This window comes from Myzus persicae, unplaced genomic scaffold (genome assembly GCF_001856785.1).
Source record: "Myzus persicae strain clone G006 unplaced genomic scaffold, MPER_G0061.0, whole genome shotgun sequence".
Lineage (NCBI taxonomy): Eukaryota > Metazoa > Arthropoda > Insecta > Hemiptera > Aphididae > Myzus > Myzus persicae.
In genome coordinates this window covers 364,052-384,461 of record NW_019101928.1, presented here as the reverse complement: position 1 = coordinate 384,461, position 20,410 = coordinate 364,052, and the positions used below count along the sequence as shown (strand labels likewise).

Here is a 20,410-nt window from a genome sequence, read left to right as displayed (position 1 = left end):
CGACGTCATAGTGGCATACGGGTAAAATGAAGAAAATGGTAACATTTTTCCATCGTGAAAAATCAGTAGGTATTATTTTCTAGCGAAAACAAGTTACATATTTCGGTCGAGGAATCGCTATCGAAACTATTGAATGAGATCAATTGCAAACCGAAAAAGATAATGTGCCCGAAAATAAATTACCTCATATCTGAAAAGAGACTATTCGATTTGAATGCTGTTGACATGAAATATTTTTTGAACAGAATGTAACAGAAAGATATGACAAATTAAATAGCTTGTGTTTTATTCAATATTTTTATTTATTTTTTCTTCATATAATTAACTCCTAAGTTGGTATTGCACGCGTATTAATTACGTATTATATTTAATATTATCTATTAATTATGTGAAAAAAAAAATATTGATTAGAATAACACGAATTATTTCATTTGTCATATCTTTCTGTTATACCCTGTGTGCATTAAATATTTTGTACTCATTACATAGACCTCAGATATATTTATTTTATTTAATATTATATTTAAATATTCATTTTAGTCTAATAAAATAATTAATTTTTTTTATAAATTACAGAAAAATTACAATTTGTGTTGGAATACACAATAAGCAATTAGAAAATGTTATAATTAATATACATTTTAATTGTGAAATAAGATGGATGAGGATCAACCAGTGTGGAACCTAACGTGATATTATATAATACACTTTTTACCATTAAATTTAGTAATTATTTTTAACTTATTCTCACAACCGGATAAAAACTGTTCAATGACATCAAATATGATATTTTTTCATTTGAAAAAAATATTAACATACGAATTCAGTCTAAAAATTCAATATTTCAATTTTACACAAAATGAATAAAACTAGGTTTGATCAGTAAAATGTAATGTTTATAATACAATATATTACTTGTTGAATAACCTGACTTTGCCCAGAAAAAAAATGAACAGTTTTTATAAAATGTATGATATAATACAGATATATCTCGTTCTTAGTGTACCTACTCAGTTCTTAGGGTATCTCGCTTTTTGAACTAATTAGATAGATAATGGAAATTCTGCTTGTGGTGAATTGGATAAACCACTTGGTATATGCTTTAACGTGGTTAAGTCTTGCCACCCTATAGCCATCTATATAGATTGAAATCCAAAGTTATAAACATTTAACACCAATCTGCAAATTTCAAAGAATATGTGTGCAAAAGTTGGTGCCAATTTTATTAGTGCAGTGGTTTCTAATGTAGTGGGGTTACTGCTGACTGCAGAGTACTAACAATCGCAAAATCGTTTTTTATATAATTTATAATATTGTAATGTAATAATACAATAAGATGAATAAGATTTTCATATAATGATAATAATTAATAATATAATCTAATGATAACATTAATAAAAACATAATAATCATTATACTATTGTAGCTTGCACGCGATACCCATGCTGTTTAGGTAAATAATCTCGGAGTAGATGACAATATATGGCATGCAAATCAGAAGTGATATTTTTTTTCACTCGACTATAGGATGCAGGCACAGCGCACTGTTTCATATTATTATTATTATTATAATATATGCACTGGACGAGGAGATAAATAAATTATAACAACTATTGTTGGTCATTTAAAGTAGGTATATAATATAATAGACTTTCGAATGGTATGGAAACATTATATACTCGATGTGGTCACCGAGACGAAAGATAATACAAATAGCATGCAACAATATATAACATAAAATAATGGACATCGTATAATAAGTGCATTACGCTATCACGAAGTTCGTCGTAAAACATCGTATAAAGACAAAATAAGTGAGCGAAAGAAAAAAAACAGCGGTAGGCGGCGAGGTGAGCGTACGCGCTGGCGCGCTCGCGTGCGTGCGCGGCGGGGAGTGCGCGCACCCCCGGCGACCGGTGTTGGGGGGAATTCCGGACGGGCAGTGCGGGGGTGGTGGCAACGGGGAGAGTCTGGGCGGGGGAAAAGGAGGCGCCCCGAAACTCGGGTACTGGGTGAAAACTCGCCCACGGGAACCGCCGCGGATATGTGGGTCACCCGGCGCGAGACGGTCCGCGGCGCCGCGGGTGCACGTGGGCCAGCCGGGCGGAGCGTGAGCGCGCCAAGGCGCCCGCGCTCGCCGTCCCCGGGGTTACGCCCATCGCGCTCGCCTCGACGGCGGCGCGTCGGTCCGGTGACCGCGTCAGTAACCGCCGGCACGCTGTTTGGACGGCACGCGGCCTGCGCCTACACGAGACACCTTGTCACGACACAGCCGACGGCCAAACTCTCGCGTTCGGAGCCGCACAGACTCGCAAAAATATAATAAAAACATTATTGTTTGTGTAGCAATAGAGTTGGAACCGGACCGATCAGGTGAGATCTGCGTACGTTTATATAATATATATTTCATTGTTGATTTTTATTTATTGCGTGACGATTTTCACAAAATAGACACGTTGTGGGAATATTTGACCTACGCCTTTTTTCAGTACCTCGTATATTTGATTTTTAATTATTCTGGTTAATAGACCTACGTCTAAAAATTCTTAAGTTTCGCAAATACCCGTGCACACGACCATTATTTTTCTGAATCGTTCGACAATATTTTGTACAACAATATTTAATTATTATTGTCAAATATTTATTTAATAACGTACCTATATAATATAGTTGGACAAATTTATGAAACAATTTTTCCAAAAAAAAAAAAATTCAAATTGATGTTGTTGGGTTTAATTCAACGTTTCGCGGTACCAGTATAACTAACAATTTTAACATTTATTTTCGAATCAGATACTAAATAGTAAATAGTAGCAACTGAAATGTAAATTATTATTAATGGCCTTTGACATAAGAGTGACGAAAGTGTCTACTAAGTTTATTTATTACATTTCTTTAATCCTTTATCTACCTATATTATAGTTCATCTTGACCATGTATAATCTGTATCGTAATACTCTCGTGCTTCGAATTTATTGTACATTTTGCACTATCAATTCGACAAATTTGTTCTACGCGAGTTGGACATTTTAGTATCGTATCGTTCTGCAGTTGTCTGATGTCGGTGGAAAATTTTATATTTCGTATTATTTTGTGTTTAATGGTAAAAATATTTTTTTTTGAAAACTTTTAGACGTGGAATGTTTCAATTGTACAAATTATATTTTTTTAGTTTTACACTAAGTATCGTATAACATCGAGAATTAGATGTTTGGGGACTAAATGTGTGAATTTCACTGGCATAACATTTAAAATTTAAATATGACCAAACATACTTAATTTTTTCACACTCGTCATATTCACTCATAAATGTCAAACTTATACATATTATATTATGCAAACATTAAGGTATTAAAATAAATATAAAGACCGTGAAGTTTAGTTGGATTTATTTTATGTGTTAGGAAGTACAAATTAAAAATTGAAAATAAATAAAATGGCTTGATGTAATTGTGTCTAGAACAGACTACTATAGTATTTTTGTATTACCTATAGTTAAGTCGCTATATTGTAGGATATAACAACATTTTATAAATGGAAATATTTGAGATTTTCAATCAACATAATAACATAATATTATACTAATATATTTATATAAACTAAATGTCTAAAATCTAAATTTACTTATTACCTAACGTACAAATCCGTATTGTTTTGAATGAAACTATAAATGAACAAAAATACTGTTCACCGTTTTCCGCACCACCGTTTCTCTGAAACATTCAAATAGAGACTTTAAAAAATAAAATAATATATAATTAGACAAGTGGAAACAGATCAACAAAATTTTAGAAACAAAACACAAAGTAATTCAATGGTTGTAATAATATTTAAACCAACAGTTCACCATAATATACACTGGTGAATCTGTATAAGTGTTCTATGAACCTAGTTATACTTAATACAGTTTATTCTGCATATTACAGAAGTGGCCAATTATCACTTAGTAACAACTTACCAAGTAAAAATATAAATACTATATTTTATAAAATATAAAATTAAAACAATTGTATGATAATATAGTTCAAATCAAGACAAAATATTATTTTGTCTGTTTAAAACTTAGAAAATCATGAAAAAATTCTTCAGAGGGGTCTTGTTTCTGATGTACTTCACTTAAACGTGATGTTTATACTTTCCGAAATGTCCTAGGCAAGACTACAATCAAATTAAAAAAAAATAACCAATTATTGCATTATCAAGAATTCTTATTATATTTACCCAATCCACGAAAGTTCAAACAATTTTCTATTGTTATATATATCAGAATATTATATATAATTTGATTATTACCTACTATTTACGAATAAAAATAACCCAACTATATTGCTTTAAAAAAATTCTAGTTTTCAGTTCATGTTTCGAGGAACTTAATATAGTTATAGTATACGGGCTATTTATTTTAAAATATTTTATAGAATACTTGTTAAAACAATTTATTTTAAGAACATTTTGTATTTTCATTTTTAACATAATGTCAGATGATCAAACAAGAAATTGTATTTTTAAATTGTCTTAATATTGTTCATAGCAAGTATAAATTATAATATAACAACTAAATTAAATAATGAATATTAAATAACTATCGACATTTGTTATAAACTGTACCTATATTTATCTAAAATTAACTGTATTAGGTACCCGACTTCGACCGCGGGGAAAAATGAGCAATTATAAAATACGACAATCTGTGTGTAATGAAGGTACCATCTAGAGCATTTTGAACAAACACGGTCAATTGAATACTATACTTGATATATTTTGATTTAAGAAGGTACATACTTGTTTTTTTTTAAACTTTACACTCAGTACACAATGTTGTGGCGGTAAAATATAATATATAAAATAAACGTAGTCTAAACTTTTTACGCCCTCTGCTTCATAGTCATGTATGGATCGACATATTATTTAGAATACAATTACTTTGTAAATAATTTCGTCATAAAATAATAATATTACCAATAAACTGCAACAACGTATGTCTTAAACATAATGTTATATTGAAAAATAAAAAATAAACAGACATACACAGAGTAATAAAATTGGCCTCTTGTCGACTACATATTACTATATTATTGCATGCAGAGAGTTTTCAATCTAAACGTTTCCGACCACAGGAATCGTCGGTTTGGATTTTTGCACCATTTTTTTTTCATTCGCCAAAGACGCCTAAACTTTTCCCCGTATAATACTGTGGCTTAATCAGCACCTGGTGCAACGTTACAGCAGAAGCCGAGGGGATAGGATTTTGCCTGATGTTGATAGGGAAAAGGGCAAACCGTGTCAACAAATTACCGTCACGTTAAAATCGGTTAGGAAAAAAAATTCTTCACCCTGCTACAACAAAATGTATATACATGCTATTGGAGGGGTTGCCAGTAGCGAGGGCAAGTTAGAAACATCACTTCCGGATACCTTGCGAGGTTTACTGATAATAGTAATAAATATGCTCTGGTTTTTATTTTTTTTTTAAATCCATTCTCTTTTGTGAAAAAACAATCGTCAAGGCTCGGGGACCTAATGAATATTGGCAGCCGATGTCTAATAGTGACCGATTTTCAGCTTCAAAAGTCCGAGCAAAAAATATCCTTTTATCCTTTAAAGGGTACCTATGTAATATATTATGGCTGAAAAAAGTGATCTGCCCATTCCGTCTCCTAACTCTGCGAACCGTAAATTCCGGAAAAAGGATGTATAAATCCCATGTTGTTTTATGTGAACGTCGTTTTCCCGTGATTAGTAGTATCCGTGCTGCAGGATTTAGTCGTTATATTTTTAAGAACGCTTCATAAATCAAGATTAATCGTTCTAAACGGTTTAATGCGTTGTTCAATATCCTGGGACTGTTTACCACGTGACTCTGACCGCGTCATGATGCTTGTTTACGACGTGAAAATGTTCACGACTCCAATTATTGAAAAATTGCATTAAAACGTTATGGCAGTTTATCGAATGACTTTTAGTTGGTTACTATATGATAATAATTAAAAAGTTAATCTCAAGACTGTTTGTTTCGAAATTAAATCGCCAGTTAGTTTCGACAATTACTATTTATACGAGTGACGCAGTTATATTATAATGGCGTGAAGAGTTGATAAAGCTGTAAAAAAAAAGGGGCCATTCGAAAAGTAGACAGCAATAATATCACATTGATATTGTCACTCGCATTAAATTAACGATTATACTAACGTCATATAATTATATAACATATTATAGTTCATTCTCATTCCGCGTTGTTCGATAATAATAATTATATTAAGACGCAAAATGTTTAATTACCTACTACGCACTAAAATTAATCGATTTGTGAAATGTAAATGATACACACGGGCATTCATTATACATTTGAAAGTCCTTCTACGCGTAAAAAATGGTATAGATACTTTTAGATAATTGAGTGGCGTTTTTATTTAAAAAACTTTTTCGCGCATTTTTATTTTAAACACAAAAACGCATATCTGCAACATATTTTTAAAAAACTGAAATTACCACGTCACTTTACAACTCGTGATTTGTGAAATTATTGTTTTTGACAGGTTGACATTATGTATTTATCAACCAAAAAAATTAAATCATCTATAGTATTTAAATTGGACATACTATTATTAATATTATTTTTTGTTATTGAACTACTGTTCTGTTATACGAATAAACCTATCATTATTTTTTTACGTGAATAACATGCATTTAGTCACTGCTATGCGTGCGTGTATATATTGTATGTCTAAACATCACTTACTAGTCTGTGATTACAATTTTTTCTTACAGTTTATACAATATACATTTTTCGTATATCAAATCGAACGATTTTCTTTTGAACTTGTTTAAATAAAACAAGAGGAAAAACGCATAAAATAATATTCACATTATGATTTAAACATTGAACGTCATTTTTTTCAAAACTACTACCTCTCTTTGATGTAAATAATATAAGTAAACTTATACAAATGTAAACAAAATGTAATGAACCTCGTCAATAAAGAATTATAAAAAATATCAACGAGGAAAGATGAAATACTCCACAAACCAAAATATCAAATATGTAGGAAATAATAGCAAAAATGTTATAAAATGTAGGTATTAGGCATTGATGTACAATGTACTACAGAATTCAGTTGCTATTAATTGCCGAAATCGACATGAAAACTATATAATACAAGAACGGCCACTAATGAGATATGCGTACGGGAGGTGTGCTACATGAGGAACTCCCCCCTTAGATACCTTTCTTGTTTTTATTTGCCTAATTTATACAAAAAAATAGTGTGTTTACTTTAAAATAATATCTAGGTATAGTCTTATACACCGGTATACCGGCAACAGTGTAATTAATATTTGACTGGTTTATGGCTTATCATTACATTTAAACATTTTTTTTTTACTCACACCTATCTAATGCTTGATTTCTATGTCTATATTCGGTTTGTTTGTGCATACGTCCTATTTTATGGCTAACCTTTCGCCGGCCCGTTTCACATTCGTAGATTTTCCCCGACGCGGTGTGTATTAAAATTACGACGACGTCGACGCGCAGAGTCGAAAATATTCTCCTTCGCCCTCTATTCAAATATAGTCCGATCGCATGTCTCCCATGGGATTAGTATATAATATATATATATGGTATTATGTGCAGTGATAACGAAGAAGCGCAAGTCCAAATACACGGCTGACATATACACACATATATAATAATATTATATTGTTGCGGTATATATGTATATACATGGCGTGTTCCGGAGTCTTAATGAAGGCGCTTTAATTGCTGATTTTTATCGGCGGGACAATCGCATAAACGGGTGAACGCCAACCCTTTCGCGTTTAATAAAACGCGTCGCGGGTCGAAGGGAACGAAGAAGGGACGGGTATGGATATAAAAATAAAAACAAACAAAATAAAGTCAACCCTTTTACCCGTACAACAACTATACACTACGACTGTATCGGTCGCGATGGTCTCCGGCAGTAGCAAATACGTATATAGGGTAACCTACACACAAACGCACAGACACACGCTGCAGCGACGTTATTGCACCGCTGTGTAATATATACGTATAGCGGCACCACATAACGCAGGCATTTCCAGGCCATTTAACACGCGCGATATTCTAATTTTCACACGACACCGCCGCCGATGCGGTTACGTTTGTGCGGTAACAACGGTTAAAAACCGATGAGCAGCTGACAAAAGGCACCGCCGCGGCACTTTCGGCTCAACGATTCCCTCCCCCCCCCCTATCGTCGTATTTACCATGTAATACGCGTGTAGAGTATACTGTATTATATATAGGTACGCGACTCACCTAATCATATAATTTTAACATTGTCTACGACCGATAAGACACAGCTGTTGTACAACAGATAATATACTCTGGTAACTATATACGTCTATATATAATATGCACGCAGTAGCGTTTTAGTTTGGTTAGGGTTTTATCTATTGGATTCAGACCCGTACGGGGAGAGGGGTTCATCCACATTCACATTATATTCTTTACCAAACAGTTTTCATACACTTGGTGAAAATAGATTATAAAGTCAAGCCGGATTTTCGGCTACACGTCGTGTGTCGTGTCGTGTCGTGATCAAATCGCATTGTGAAGTTATATTACTTTTTTGGTATCGTTTAACAATCGAATTGCAACAGAGTAGGTATATGCACCAAGAATTGATTACTGCTCAATTTTTAAACCAATACGATTACCTGCAGTTATAACCATACAGTGTTACATGCCTTCGCACGACGTGACACACAAGTATACAACGTAGACGTAAAGCCGGCTTTAGCCTCAAATTTAGTGTGCGTTGAGAAAATGTAACCCGGTCGTCTATGGCAGAGGAGCCTCTTCAGGCCGTAATAAACGTGGTCATAATCGACGATACATCATACAAAGATGTTGGAAGCCGTTTAGCAATGTTCTTAATCGGCCCAAAAAAAAAAACTTAAATTACCTGATTCTCGACGCCATAGCCATTATACAATTTATTTCATAGGTTTATCTATTAAAAATGATTAATAATATTAATCTATACTCTGTGTATAGATTATGGCGGTAAATAAGATTTGTTTGTAGAGAGAAGACATTTCTGAGGGGGGTCCGAACTCTAAAACCCTACCCCTGCGTATACCACATTACCACTGTATGCGCGTATAACACTGTAGAAGTGCAGTGCGGTTGTTTTGTGGTGAACTATATGGGAAATTACTAAACTAGAAATTGAAAAAACCGAGGAATTATTTTTAATATCCAAAGATATATTTTCCGGTTCACGATAAATGTTGATCACTGCGCGTTAAGACTGAAGCGTACCTACCTAAATTTCTAATCTATGGATCGACCAAAGTCTTAGCTTAGATTTAACGACCAATATATTATGGAATTGTGAAGAGAGTTGTTGCGGTATGAGTAGTGTGAAGTTTTAGCGCCTTCGAAGAAGAAAACCGTCTCTCCTTTGTTGCAGTGGCTCTTAGTGGGATAGTTTTAAGACACTTCAACATTACCACCGCGGGCCACAAAATAACTATATATCTTGAGTAGTGAGGGTCATCTAAGTCCTGCAGTACCGCCCCGCTTATAGTGTTCTTAAGACTGTAATTTCGAAAACAAAATAGTATATGCTATACTCGTATAATATAATACATTTTATTAAGTACATTATAATATTCACTTTAAAACATTATCGAGTTTTATCAATGTAAAATGCGTTACATTTAACATCATTATTTTTAATTGTTATATAACAAGAGGATTTCCGACTATATAGAGTCACGTATTTCGTTCAAATTTGAAAATAAGTTATATGTAATCTATAAAGGTAATGTACTAAATGAAGTGTATAAAGTTAATATAGTTAGTTATTCAACTAAAATTATACTTAAATTATATATTATAAATAACTATACCTTCATAAATATAGTAAAATATATAAATCACAAAATGAAATTATTTACTATTATTACAATACTTTATATCATTCAAATTAATAGAATTAAGAAAATAAGATATGTATTATTTAGTTTATTGCAATACTTAAGATCAGACATAAGAATAGTTCAATAGTAAGTTAAACTATAGAATTAACTAAAGAAAGTAAATTTTTTGTACACTTCATGAATAGATTTGCTACGTGTTGGTATACATAAATATTTATTAACCATTGTAATACCTAAACAAAGATTAATTTGTTTAATTCACTTGTTTTTACAATCATTTTTCGTACGACGTTGTTTGAATATTTCCAATAGAATCAAAACTAATAAATACATATATTATATTGTAATAATCATACAATTTATACTTAAACTAATTACTACAACTGTTTTCCAAATCGACTAATTAGTAAAATATTTATATTTATTTAAGTTTTATACTTAAATGTAGATTAAAAGTATAATATAAGAGAATGGTGTAAAAATAAAAACGTAAAAAATATTTCTAAGATAATAAAGCCTTGAAATCAATGCATTTCCTACCGGATCGTCTTCTCTGCACCCGTTTGACCCACAAAAAAAGTCCAGTCTAATTATTAAAAGGTCTTTATAGTTTTGTTAAATTTTGAATTTAATTACTCCGTGTCATAATATACCGTCGTTACAGGTACGCGAAACGTTCATATATAATAATAGTATATTGTTATGCAAACGAAATGGAAATAAATCAAAATACTCGCGGGTAGCGGTATTATCATAATAGTTTGACTATACCTATAACCCATAGCCGGTGAATTAATGTCGATATATTTACGGGCAGCGCATAAGTACCTACCGAATAATGTAAAGCATTGTTATGATACATATTACTGTACTGCTGTGTCGATTTAATCGCCCGGCGAAATAAAAACAATAATACACGTAAATATAATAATAATATATATATATATATATATGTACACATACTATTATATTATACATTCATGCCGTTTTCGAGTATCAAAAGTCGAGAGCACAACCGAACGGACGGGCGGCGCGAGGATTACGGATTATTAATACTGTATAGCTCCAATATACAAAACTATAATATAAATAATATTTATATACCTGTATCGGGCTGTATGTATATTATATACGCCGATAATGACTTGAAAACGCGTCCCCCTCGACGCCAGCAGCTCTCGAATACATCATAATGATAATAATATTTCAGGTACCGCGGCCAGAGATTTAACAACGAAACGATAATAATGATATTTGCTGCTGCTGCAGGATTATGCCGTGTTTTGTGTAGCTTTTTCGTCCCGCTCGGCCGACAACAGCTGCCGATAAAATATATACCAAATAATAATACATAATACGCGCTACTACGATATAATACTGCCGCCGTTCGTATAAAAACTAGAGTTATACATTATTATTATTGTTGTTGTATGAGTGTGTTTGTGCGCGTGTGTGCATCACACACGATGGTGTACATCATTTCTCGATAAACCCGCGCGCGTATCCAATATATATAAATGACCCACAGCTAGCACCCCAACGGTAATAAAGTATACGTATATTATTAATATGAAAACGAACAGGGCGCGCGTGTGGCTGTATAATATTTATATAATATATTGGATATGATATACCTATTGCAATAATATATTATGGTTCGGAAGTGCTCACCGAAAGCGGACGCATATATTGTTATTGTCGGTCGTGTTGCATGCTATGTGTATAAAATATGTAAACTGTAAAGTAAAGGTGTATCGAAAAACGATATTAAAATTAAAAATACAACCACCCGTGTTTTGTTGTACGAATAAATATATCATTAAGTAATCACCCACACACAGTATAATACGCATATTGCACGCATTTCGTAAGATGTAACGAAAAACCTAATCCAATGTCATACTACATTATTATCATTGGGTAATAATTATGTATGTATGCTGACCTATACCCATCCGCGTCTAACACATTTTTTGATTTACTTTAAAGACACACACCTTGACCGTTGCATTAGCGGTTTAACGGGTGGCGTTGGCTGACGCAGGCAGATTCCCACCATGAGCTTTTTTTTCAATTTTCGTGATAACTTATAGATTTATAGCGATTATAAGTATGAAACAGTAATCATATAGTACATAAAATATATTTTTAATGATCATTAGTAAAGTTAACAAATTAGCAAAATCCTCCAATTGCAAAATCATTTGACCGCTATTGCGACCGTGCGGGACAGCGTATTAGTCACTACATTTTTTTTTATCATCGTGCGTAACGCGTTTAAGTAGTCTTTTTTTGCGTTTAAAATGTTCACAGTTTTACCTTCAAATGTGCACACGTATTTGCCGGAACTATCTATGAAATATAATATAGTTTCAACAGTGCAAGAATATGAGATTAACTCGAGCCAGAGTCATTGTTCGGATGCCATTGTGCGCTCCGTACAAGCGTTCCTTCCACGTGTCGGCACACGTCACGCTGCAGTTTAACGTTTTCGCGATTCGTTTATATAGACTGCTCCCTCGGCGAACAAACCGCACTCGACGTCATGGTCGTATTATTATATTATTTTTGGCATGGATGGATAAAAGAGGGAAGACGAAATGGCTAACGATCGCCTGAATGGTCTAAGAAAAATTCGGACAAACGCATTAAAAAATTGTACAAAATATGTTCGAATATTAGGTACACATATACTTTTAAAAAGGATGATATAAGTATAAGGGCACATGCTGCACAGTATACGACCTCACCTTTAGTACAGCGGTGTCCAATCCGCGGCCCGACTCGTCTTTATTTGATTACTACACTAATTTGGAACGTAACGAAGCATGCATTTTTGTTATATTATTTTTAATCATTCAATAAATATTTTTTTATTACAAATGCTGCTCTCGAGATTTTTTAAAAATATTTGTTGTCTAAAAAGAGTGATTAAGACCCCTGAAATCATAATGTTTTGAAATGCTCATAGTTTTAATAATATATAGTCTAAGTATTCGACTCCGTGTATTATCGTTGTACGTACATAATTGCAATAATCATAATAACACGATTATTTATACCTAAAGTCTGAGGAGTAGTCCGAATTTCGCGTCTTATACTGTATAGTGTATATAAATTGGCAAAATGACCGAGCGAATAAGAACCCCAGATGATATGATTCCCACAGGTCTTTGACGCAAAATTTGAACGACCCCGTACAATAATATGTTTAACGGCGGCTGGTGAGTGTAACACATCTGATGCGCATGATGAGGGTGACTGCAGCGGCACCTCCCCCCTAGACGAGTGGTATAAATCATTACTCACAATATGGAAATCGGACGGCAGCGTGCGTTCGAATGATATCGTGTATTGTAATAATAATAATAATAATAATAATAATAATATTATATTTACTGACAGCGTTGGTGTGTTGTATTAATCACGAGGATCATCTAACCGTGCTTGTACATGTATTGTGCTATATGTACCTACGACGAGGGACCATATTATTATGTTCATATAGATTGTAGTTGGTAGAGAACTCAAGGGCTGTAAATTGTATACAGTTGATCGATGATATCGTACCTATATATATTATATATATGTACGTCGTAGGTCGATCTTAGACTTCTCTCTGCGGAGGAACATGAAGGAAAAACACGATTTGTGTAAAACAACAATATTAAAATAGATTTTTTTAATAGGTAGATACCTACTGTTATTATCATTACCTATAACTATAGGTTAGACGCGACGTAATATAATTCAAATCACCGTTACGAAAAGTCCCAACGTGAAATCCTGCAAGTCTTGCAGGGTCTCGCGTGAAAATAATTATAATATTGTCAACGTCAAAATTGTGAAAACTGGCAGAGACGCTTATAATTTATATATACCTATATATGTATTGATATTGTTATTGTTATTATATATACGTATATAATATGATATGTGGAGTGCGACAGTATTTGCGGGAGGGTGAAGGAGAACCTATACATCGGTAAACGTGTCCGGTATGTGACCCTCGTTGTATACATATATATGTGTGTGTGTGTGTGTGTGTGTGTGTGTGTGTGTGTGTGTGTGTGTGTGTGTGTGTGTGTGTGTGTGTGTGCGTGTGTGTTATTATAATATACGAGCACGGACCAAGGGCGACTGACTCGCGGGGCAGTCACAGGTGCTGTAAACTACGGCAACGCGACGTACATTATTATTACTATCGTGACGCTTCCACCAACGCCACCACCCCGCTGCCAGAGGTAGTTATTCATTATATATTGTTTGCCGATAGATATTGTAATTCAAATCTCGTACCGCGCGGGGTGGGTACGGGGTGGGCCAAGAGATCGTATACTATTATATTGCAGTATATAATACGCGTCACGGCTGCGTCTTGTCGCAGGGCACTATATAAATATAGGTACATCGACTGCGCACGTATATATAGGTATATAGGTGTGTTGACCGGCGGGGGAGGGGGGGTGTTAGGGGTAGGGGTGACATTTGTAGAACACGCGTGTGACCATTATACAATGCACACTGTATACGCGTCTTTATGTATTACATTGTACCGCGTCCGATGCACATACACAATATAAAAACGGTATATGAAAAACGACTCACATCATTGCGGGTGTGTGTTTGTGTGTTATAATGTACGACGCGATGTTCTGCGCTCTCTCCCCCAATATTCTGCTGCGGCTCCGTGTCGCAGGGTGAATATCGTCTTGACACGTCTGCGGCGGTGCTTCTGCTGTATTATATCGTAGCTGTTATTATTTTATATGCAGCAGGGTCGGCCGCGAGTATTGTTATTGCTACCGATAAATATAAATAATATATATTATTATAGTCTGTAGATAGGTATAAAGTATGTATATGCATTACGAAACAAAAAAAAAATACGTAGTTAAAGGTGTATAGAAATAATGTTTTTACACATGTGTTACGAGCATCGTTTTGTATATGCATCGATATAAAAATATTTACTGTGCAGATACGAAATCGAATGATATTATACATTTACATAAGACAATATGTAGATTGTACATACGACGTAACCATCCAATATTCTTAGTTACTACGACATGTGCATATTACGACACACCTTGTTATAATAGTATATGATTCAGTGATTTTAGAGTTTTCAGTATTGTATTATTATTATTAAAAAATCAATCAAAATATTAATTATTATTTAATATATTATATGAATAATTTTAATAACAATAAAATTATGTGACAATTCCAGAAATAAAAAAAAACGATAATGCATCAAAAGTAAATTAAAGGAAGTTTTATCTCTCTGTTTACAGTGTGCATGCTCTTCTGCAGCTATCATTATTGTTATTTTTTTTTATAATTTTCAATTTTCCAGTTAAACAACGAGAAAAAGGGTGAAATACTGAAATTGAACTTATCTGCATATTATATTATATTTTAATTTAAAAATGAATACAAAAAAAAAAAGAAAGAAAAAAATGCATTTTTATTCAACCTATACAAATTCTATCCCGATAAAACCGTAGTTACACAGTGGTGGTCGGGCGGACGAGAAGGGGGACGGGGTACCGGGTTGTATCTAATTTGAAAATGAAAACGTAGCGCATAATCCTTGGTGACCGATACGGGCGAGTTTAATTTGTATTTAGGCCCTCGATGGAGGGTGTTAATAGAGAGGTCGTTATCTGTTGTACGGTCCTTTTCCTCCCTTCTTGCGTCCCACATCCCTATCCACCCGTATGCCACTCCGCTCCATCCCGGTTTGTTGACAATGCCCCGGACTTCTCGCTGTAACCGTTAGATAACGCAGGGAATGTAAAAGCCAGACTGCGCTAATTACACTGCCTCTCCCCACCCGGCCGCAATATCCAGGCTCCTGACCGTATCCCAATATCCTCGGCCGTTTAGTGGCGGCGGCGGTGGTGGTCCTTCTCCACTCCTCCTTTCTAAGGGCCAATGCTTCGGGATCCGATTATAATATATTATTATTATGCGTACGACTATATAATACGTATGATATTATTATATATGTATAAACAACCGCTATATTGGGCACCACCGCATTCCTCCTATAACTATCATTAAGTCGCTTCGCTAACTGTGTATAGAAGTTTAGATTGGACCAGAGATTGTGCATAAGAACGCGTTTATGACATTAAAGTCTGCGAGCAGTGCGTCGAGATATGAGTTCATAATATTATATTGTTCACGCGAGCGTATTTCATATTTTACAATCGACGAACGTAAATACTACAAAAAATATATACAAATAATGAAATAAAGCATTGTGTAATATTATGTACCTACACGCCAGTGGTTTTAATCTAATATTATACTATTTTGTACAGTTAAACTCTAAAAGTCTAATGCTTTCATACAAATGTTTATAAAAACTGAAGACCAATGTTTTTTTTTTCATACGATACTACATTGGAACTATTAACTGTATAATATATTAATATATTCATAATTGAATTTTACAATTATTTGATATTTAATGAAAAGCTTAAAAATTAGCAGGTTTATAGGGAGTATAACAATAAGCCATATAATAACTACCTTTATTTAAGATCATTTTTGTTATTTAAAATAATAAATAATATAAACACGTGATATTATGTAATAGCGATTCTAATAATAATTTATTTTGTGTACATATACAATTTTCTTTTACTTTAGCGTGTTTTTTTTAAAAACTAAATTCTGCTTTAACATTTTGCACAGTTTACTATCCTGTTGCTATATATTTGGGATTTTATTAAAGAAAAGTATTTTTAATTATTATTCACAATATTAGCATGTTCGTACGTTTATTTCGAAAAATTAATTTATGTATAAATCTTCAAAATATAATAATGCGTTGGTCCAACAAGTTTGGAATTCTAATGAACGTGACGTATAATATACGTAGTTAAGTGTGAGGGATTGCGGATGAGAAAGTGTGTGCGGGTCATGCCCAGGGAATTATAAAATTTAGTTTATCGGCAAGTTTGCGGCCGTCAGGTTCGAATTCCCACAAAGTGAAGGACCCTCTTTGTCTTATGGTATTATTATAGAGGACATTGAACGAGGCACTTCAATTAAGGACGTCGTATCGCACCCTCTTGAACTTACCTAGGGCTAGGACGTTCGTGACGGGTGAAGGGCGGGTGGGTATGTGCATTGACTAAATACTGTCTTGGGAAGCTCAGTGAGAGAGTAGTGTGAAGTTTTCGTTGGGTCTAGGGATTATTCAAAGTACAGAGTCGTGTCTGGCCATCCAACTTCTTGGCAAGTTTTATCCTCTCCCTCACCCTTACACCGAATGCTCCTTAACACTGTATAAGAAGATCTTCTTATAACTTGTGTACATATAATGGCAATTATATTAGCACCGAAATAAATAATTACAAAATACGTTTGAAAATATGATCAATAAAAATATCACAAGCGAAATAATATTATTAAGATTTGATATTTAGAACAAACAAAATAATGATACTTTCGACTAGTATAAACACAAACAATAACAATGTTTGGCTATATTAATCATTAGACTTTTATCGAAGTCTGAAGTGTCCCAGTAGAGCAGTACTGCAGTAGACATAATTCTGATATGCTGGAAACATTTGTGGATTCCGAGAGAAAGTGGAGTAGCCACAAATCCCACAAATCCCACAAATGCAAACCGCCACAGGGTTACAAATTATTGCCCCCTATCCCCAAGAGTTGCCAGTTTGTTTCAAATCTTAGTTTAATTAAGTACCTACTTACTCTTATCATATATTTATAAATTGTAACCTCAATAGTTAATTTTCGGATACTACACACTAATATATTATTCTTATACATGTATAAAAACATTGTTACTAAATAAATCACTCGTCTCATAATCACCTAATAAATATGTAGGTAATAATTAGAATAAATTAAAAAGGTTAAGAAAAATATATTGAAGATATTATAAACAATATAAAATTTCAATTTCAATTGGTTTTCAGTTTAAAATAATACCGCGAAAGAATAAAAGTATTATAGCTGACAATTGTTAAAACAAATATATATTATGTGGAATCGTACAGGTTTTATAAGTATTACTTTTCACACGTTCAGGTGTTCAACTCGCTATGACACTATTGATCCAGCCACACATACAAACAAATATTCTAAGTTCTAACAACTTATTTTTTTACATTAATTTGATAATTGAAATCATACAATTATGACAATATCATAATTATCTACTACAGTTTTTTTTAAATATAGCTAGGTTTGGCCAACATGGATCCTAATTTTGATTTTTTCAATAATACCTACACATGTTTTTTGATTTTCGTATAAGAATAGGATTCGTTTCATATATAAATTATTTAAAAATTAAACCATAAAATCCTTTTTTTAAAGGTTTTTGTACTTATGATTTTTCAATAATTCGTTCGTTTATGTATTTATTATCAACAAGTTTAACATAAAATAGATAGAAACTTCATAAAAAATGTATTATGGTTTAAATTATATTTATCTTGCTTTTTAATCTTTATTGCATTGCTCTTCGTTATTTTCATACAAATTAAAGACACATAATTAATATACTTCAGAAATAGTTGGTTATTATTGGCCGATTCAATCTCTATTATCACAATATTTTTAAAAACATTATAAGGACATCGGTTTATAGTTTATTGTAAGATGTTTTAAAATTTTTGAATAATTTATAGGAATCTAAATCGTATAGTTAATTTACTCGTATAGCTATAAATTACGAAATTAGCACCTAACCTTTATGGGTTTTAAACTTAGTTTTGAATGTCTCAAATATATTTTTGTGAATAATCGTTGATAACGTATGTTAACTAATCAGCATGTTTCCCACTTTCCCAGTTTGTAAAGGTATATTATGTACCTTACAAAATAATAATTATTATTGCTGAAGTTTTTTTTTCTTCTAAAGGTAGAAATAAAATCCTGGAGTTTTTGTTTTAATAATAAAAAAAAAATGAAATATTTTAAGCTAACTATCCGGAAAAAAATGTTTTCACTTTAAACCATTTACCGTCGGGACATGCCAATGTTTCGCCCGCAGCCGACGGTTGTTTGCCAGGTCGTGAATCCACATGAGATGCAGGCATTAAAGGGACGCAGGGGTTTTGCCCAAGGATGAGTAATTAAGCTGAGCGTTTAGCGGGCGGGGGTAGAGGAATGAGAGGATACACACGTATTCCATGTATGAGAAAGGGTTATCGGTATATGTGCAGATGGAGAGGGAGAGGGCAAGAGAAAAAATGTAAAAAAAAATAGCACACATATAGAACAATATTAAAAGCTTCAATTACACATTATGGGAAAAAAACATTTGGGTTGGAATCCTCGCCGTGCCTTGAATATGAATCTTTTCACGGTTGATTTATTCCGGCGAGGTGCAATGTCATTCAAGATATAGTTTTATGTAAATCCCGGTTAAACGGGGGAAAAAAAATAGTACCGAAACTGAATAATACCCACCCATGGTATTTAATTTTTTCATTCCCCGGTTACATTTTTTTTTTTACTGTACCGATTGTTGTTTAAAGTGTAGGGTTTAGTTTTAGGCCATGCAACTGGCCGTTCTCAGTTTCGGGATTTTAATATCAACGGAACCTCGTGGATTATACAGAAGTATACATTATTTTTTTTTTTACTTTCTGAACGCGTAAAGGTTATTCTTGCAGGCCAAAAACGTATTGTTCATATGTGCTTTGTTATATTTCTTCCATTCAATAATATATATATATTTTTTTAACATTTTTATTTTATTACTCGAAAAAGTAAGTTACAAAACACCATAACTATTATGATATAATTCGAACCGGCAATAAAATATTTTACTGTGACACGGGTGCGTATACTCGTATATTATAATACTGTAAAGGCCCGTATTATGTTATTTTTAATATATAAATGTTATGAAGAATGTGATAAATTAAAATAGTAGGAAATATATAGTATGACAATATTATATATTATTATTGTATCATTTGTTTTGTTGAAATTGTTTTATGTTTGCAGTCTAGATCGTAATTTTGCCATACGTATAATTTGTAAATCTGGCTGCGGTAGTGTGTAATGTGTAAAAAAAATTGCATTTGTCTCACTCGTTTTGCGAATGTTTAATAGTCATCACTCCGGTTGTTTTTATTCGAACACCGACGACCGTCCCTGCTGCATTAAATTATGATATTGTATTAGTCATTGTATTATAACTCAAGTAACGTGCTCGTTCGGCGACGAACTACCCTACCACCTCACCCAACCTATATAATATAATGACTAAATATGAACAATCTCGTCTTTGCGGCCTCCCCGGGACAATCTGAAATCCGAAATCTTTATTTACGCAATTTTGAAGACCCGCTCGCACACAATCGTAGTCGAATTACACGGTTTGTTTTCACAACCACACACACACACACACACACACACACACACACACACACACACACACACACACACACACACACACACACACACACACACA

At 33.3% G+C, this 20,410-nt stretch overlaps 1 protein-coding gene and 1 long non-coding RNA gene across 3 annotated transcripts in view; one reads left to right on the top strand and one right to left on the bottom strand.

Annotated features, from left to right (window-relative positions):
- Positions 1-2,193: 2,193 nt before the first annotated feature.
- LOC111030783 (LIM domain transcription factor LMO4.2-like) overlaps positions 2,194-20,410 on the top strand; it is a 71,706-nt gene continuing 53,489 nt past the window's right edge. Inside the window, exon 1 of one of the 2 annotated variants that reach the window (XM_022310455.1) lies at positions 2,194-2,373. The gene's annotated coding sequence lies outside the window, so the exon portion shown is untranslated. Of the gene's footprint in view, positions 2,385-20,410 lie in introns of both variants that reach the window. The other variant, XM_022310456.1, reaches the window with a different exon arrangement.
- LOC111030784 overlaps positions 3,373-20,410 on the bottom strand; it is a 42,100-nt gene continuing 25,062 nt past the window's right edge. Inside the window, exon 2 of the long non-coding RNA XR_002604133.1 lies at positions 3,373-3,713. This is a non-coding gene — a long non-coding RNA (uncharacterized LOC111030784). The remainder of the gene's footprint in view (positions 3,714-20,410) is intronic.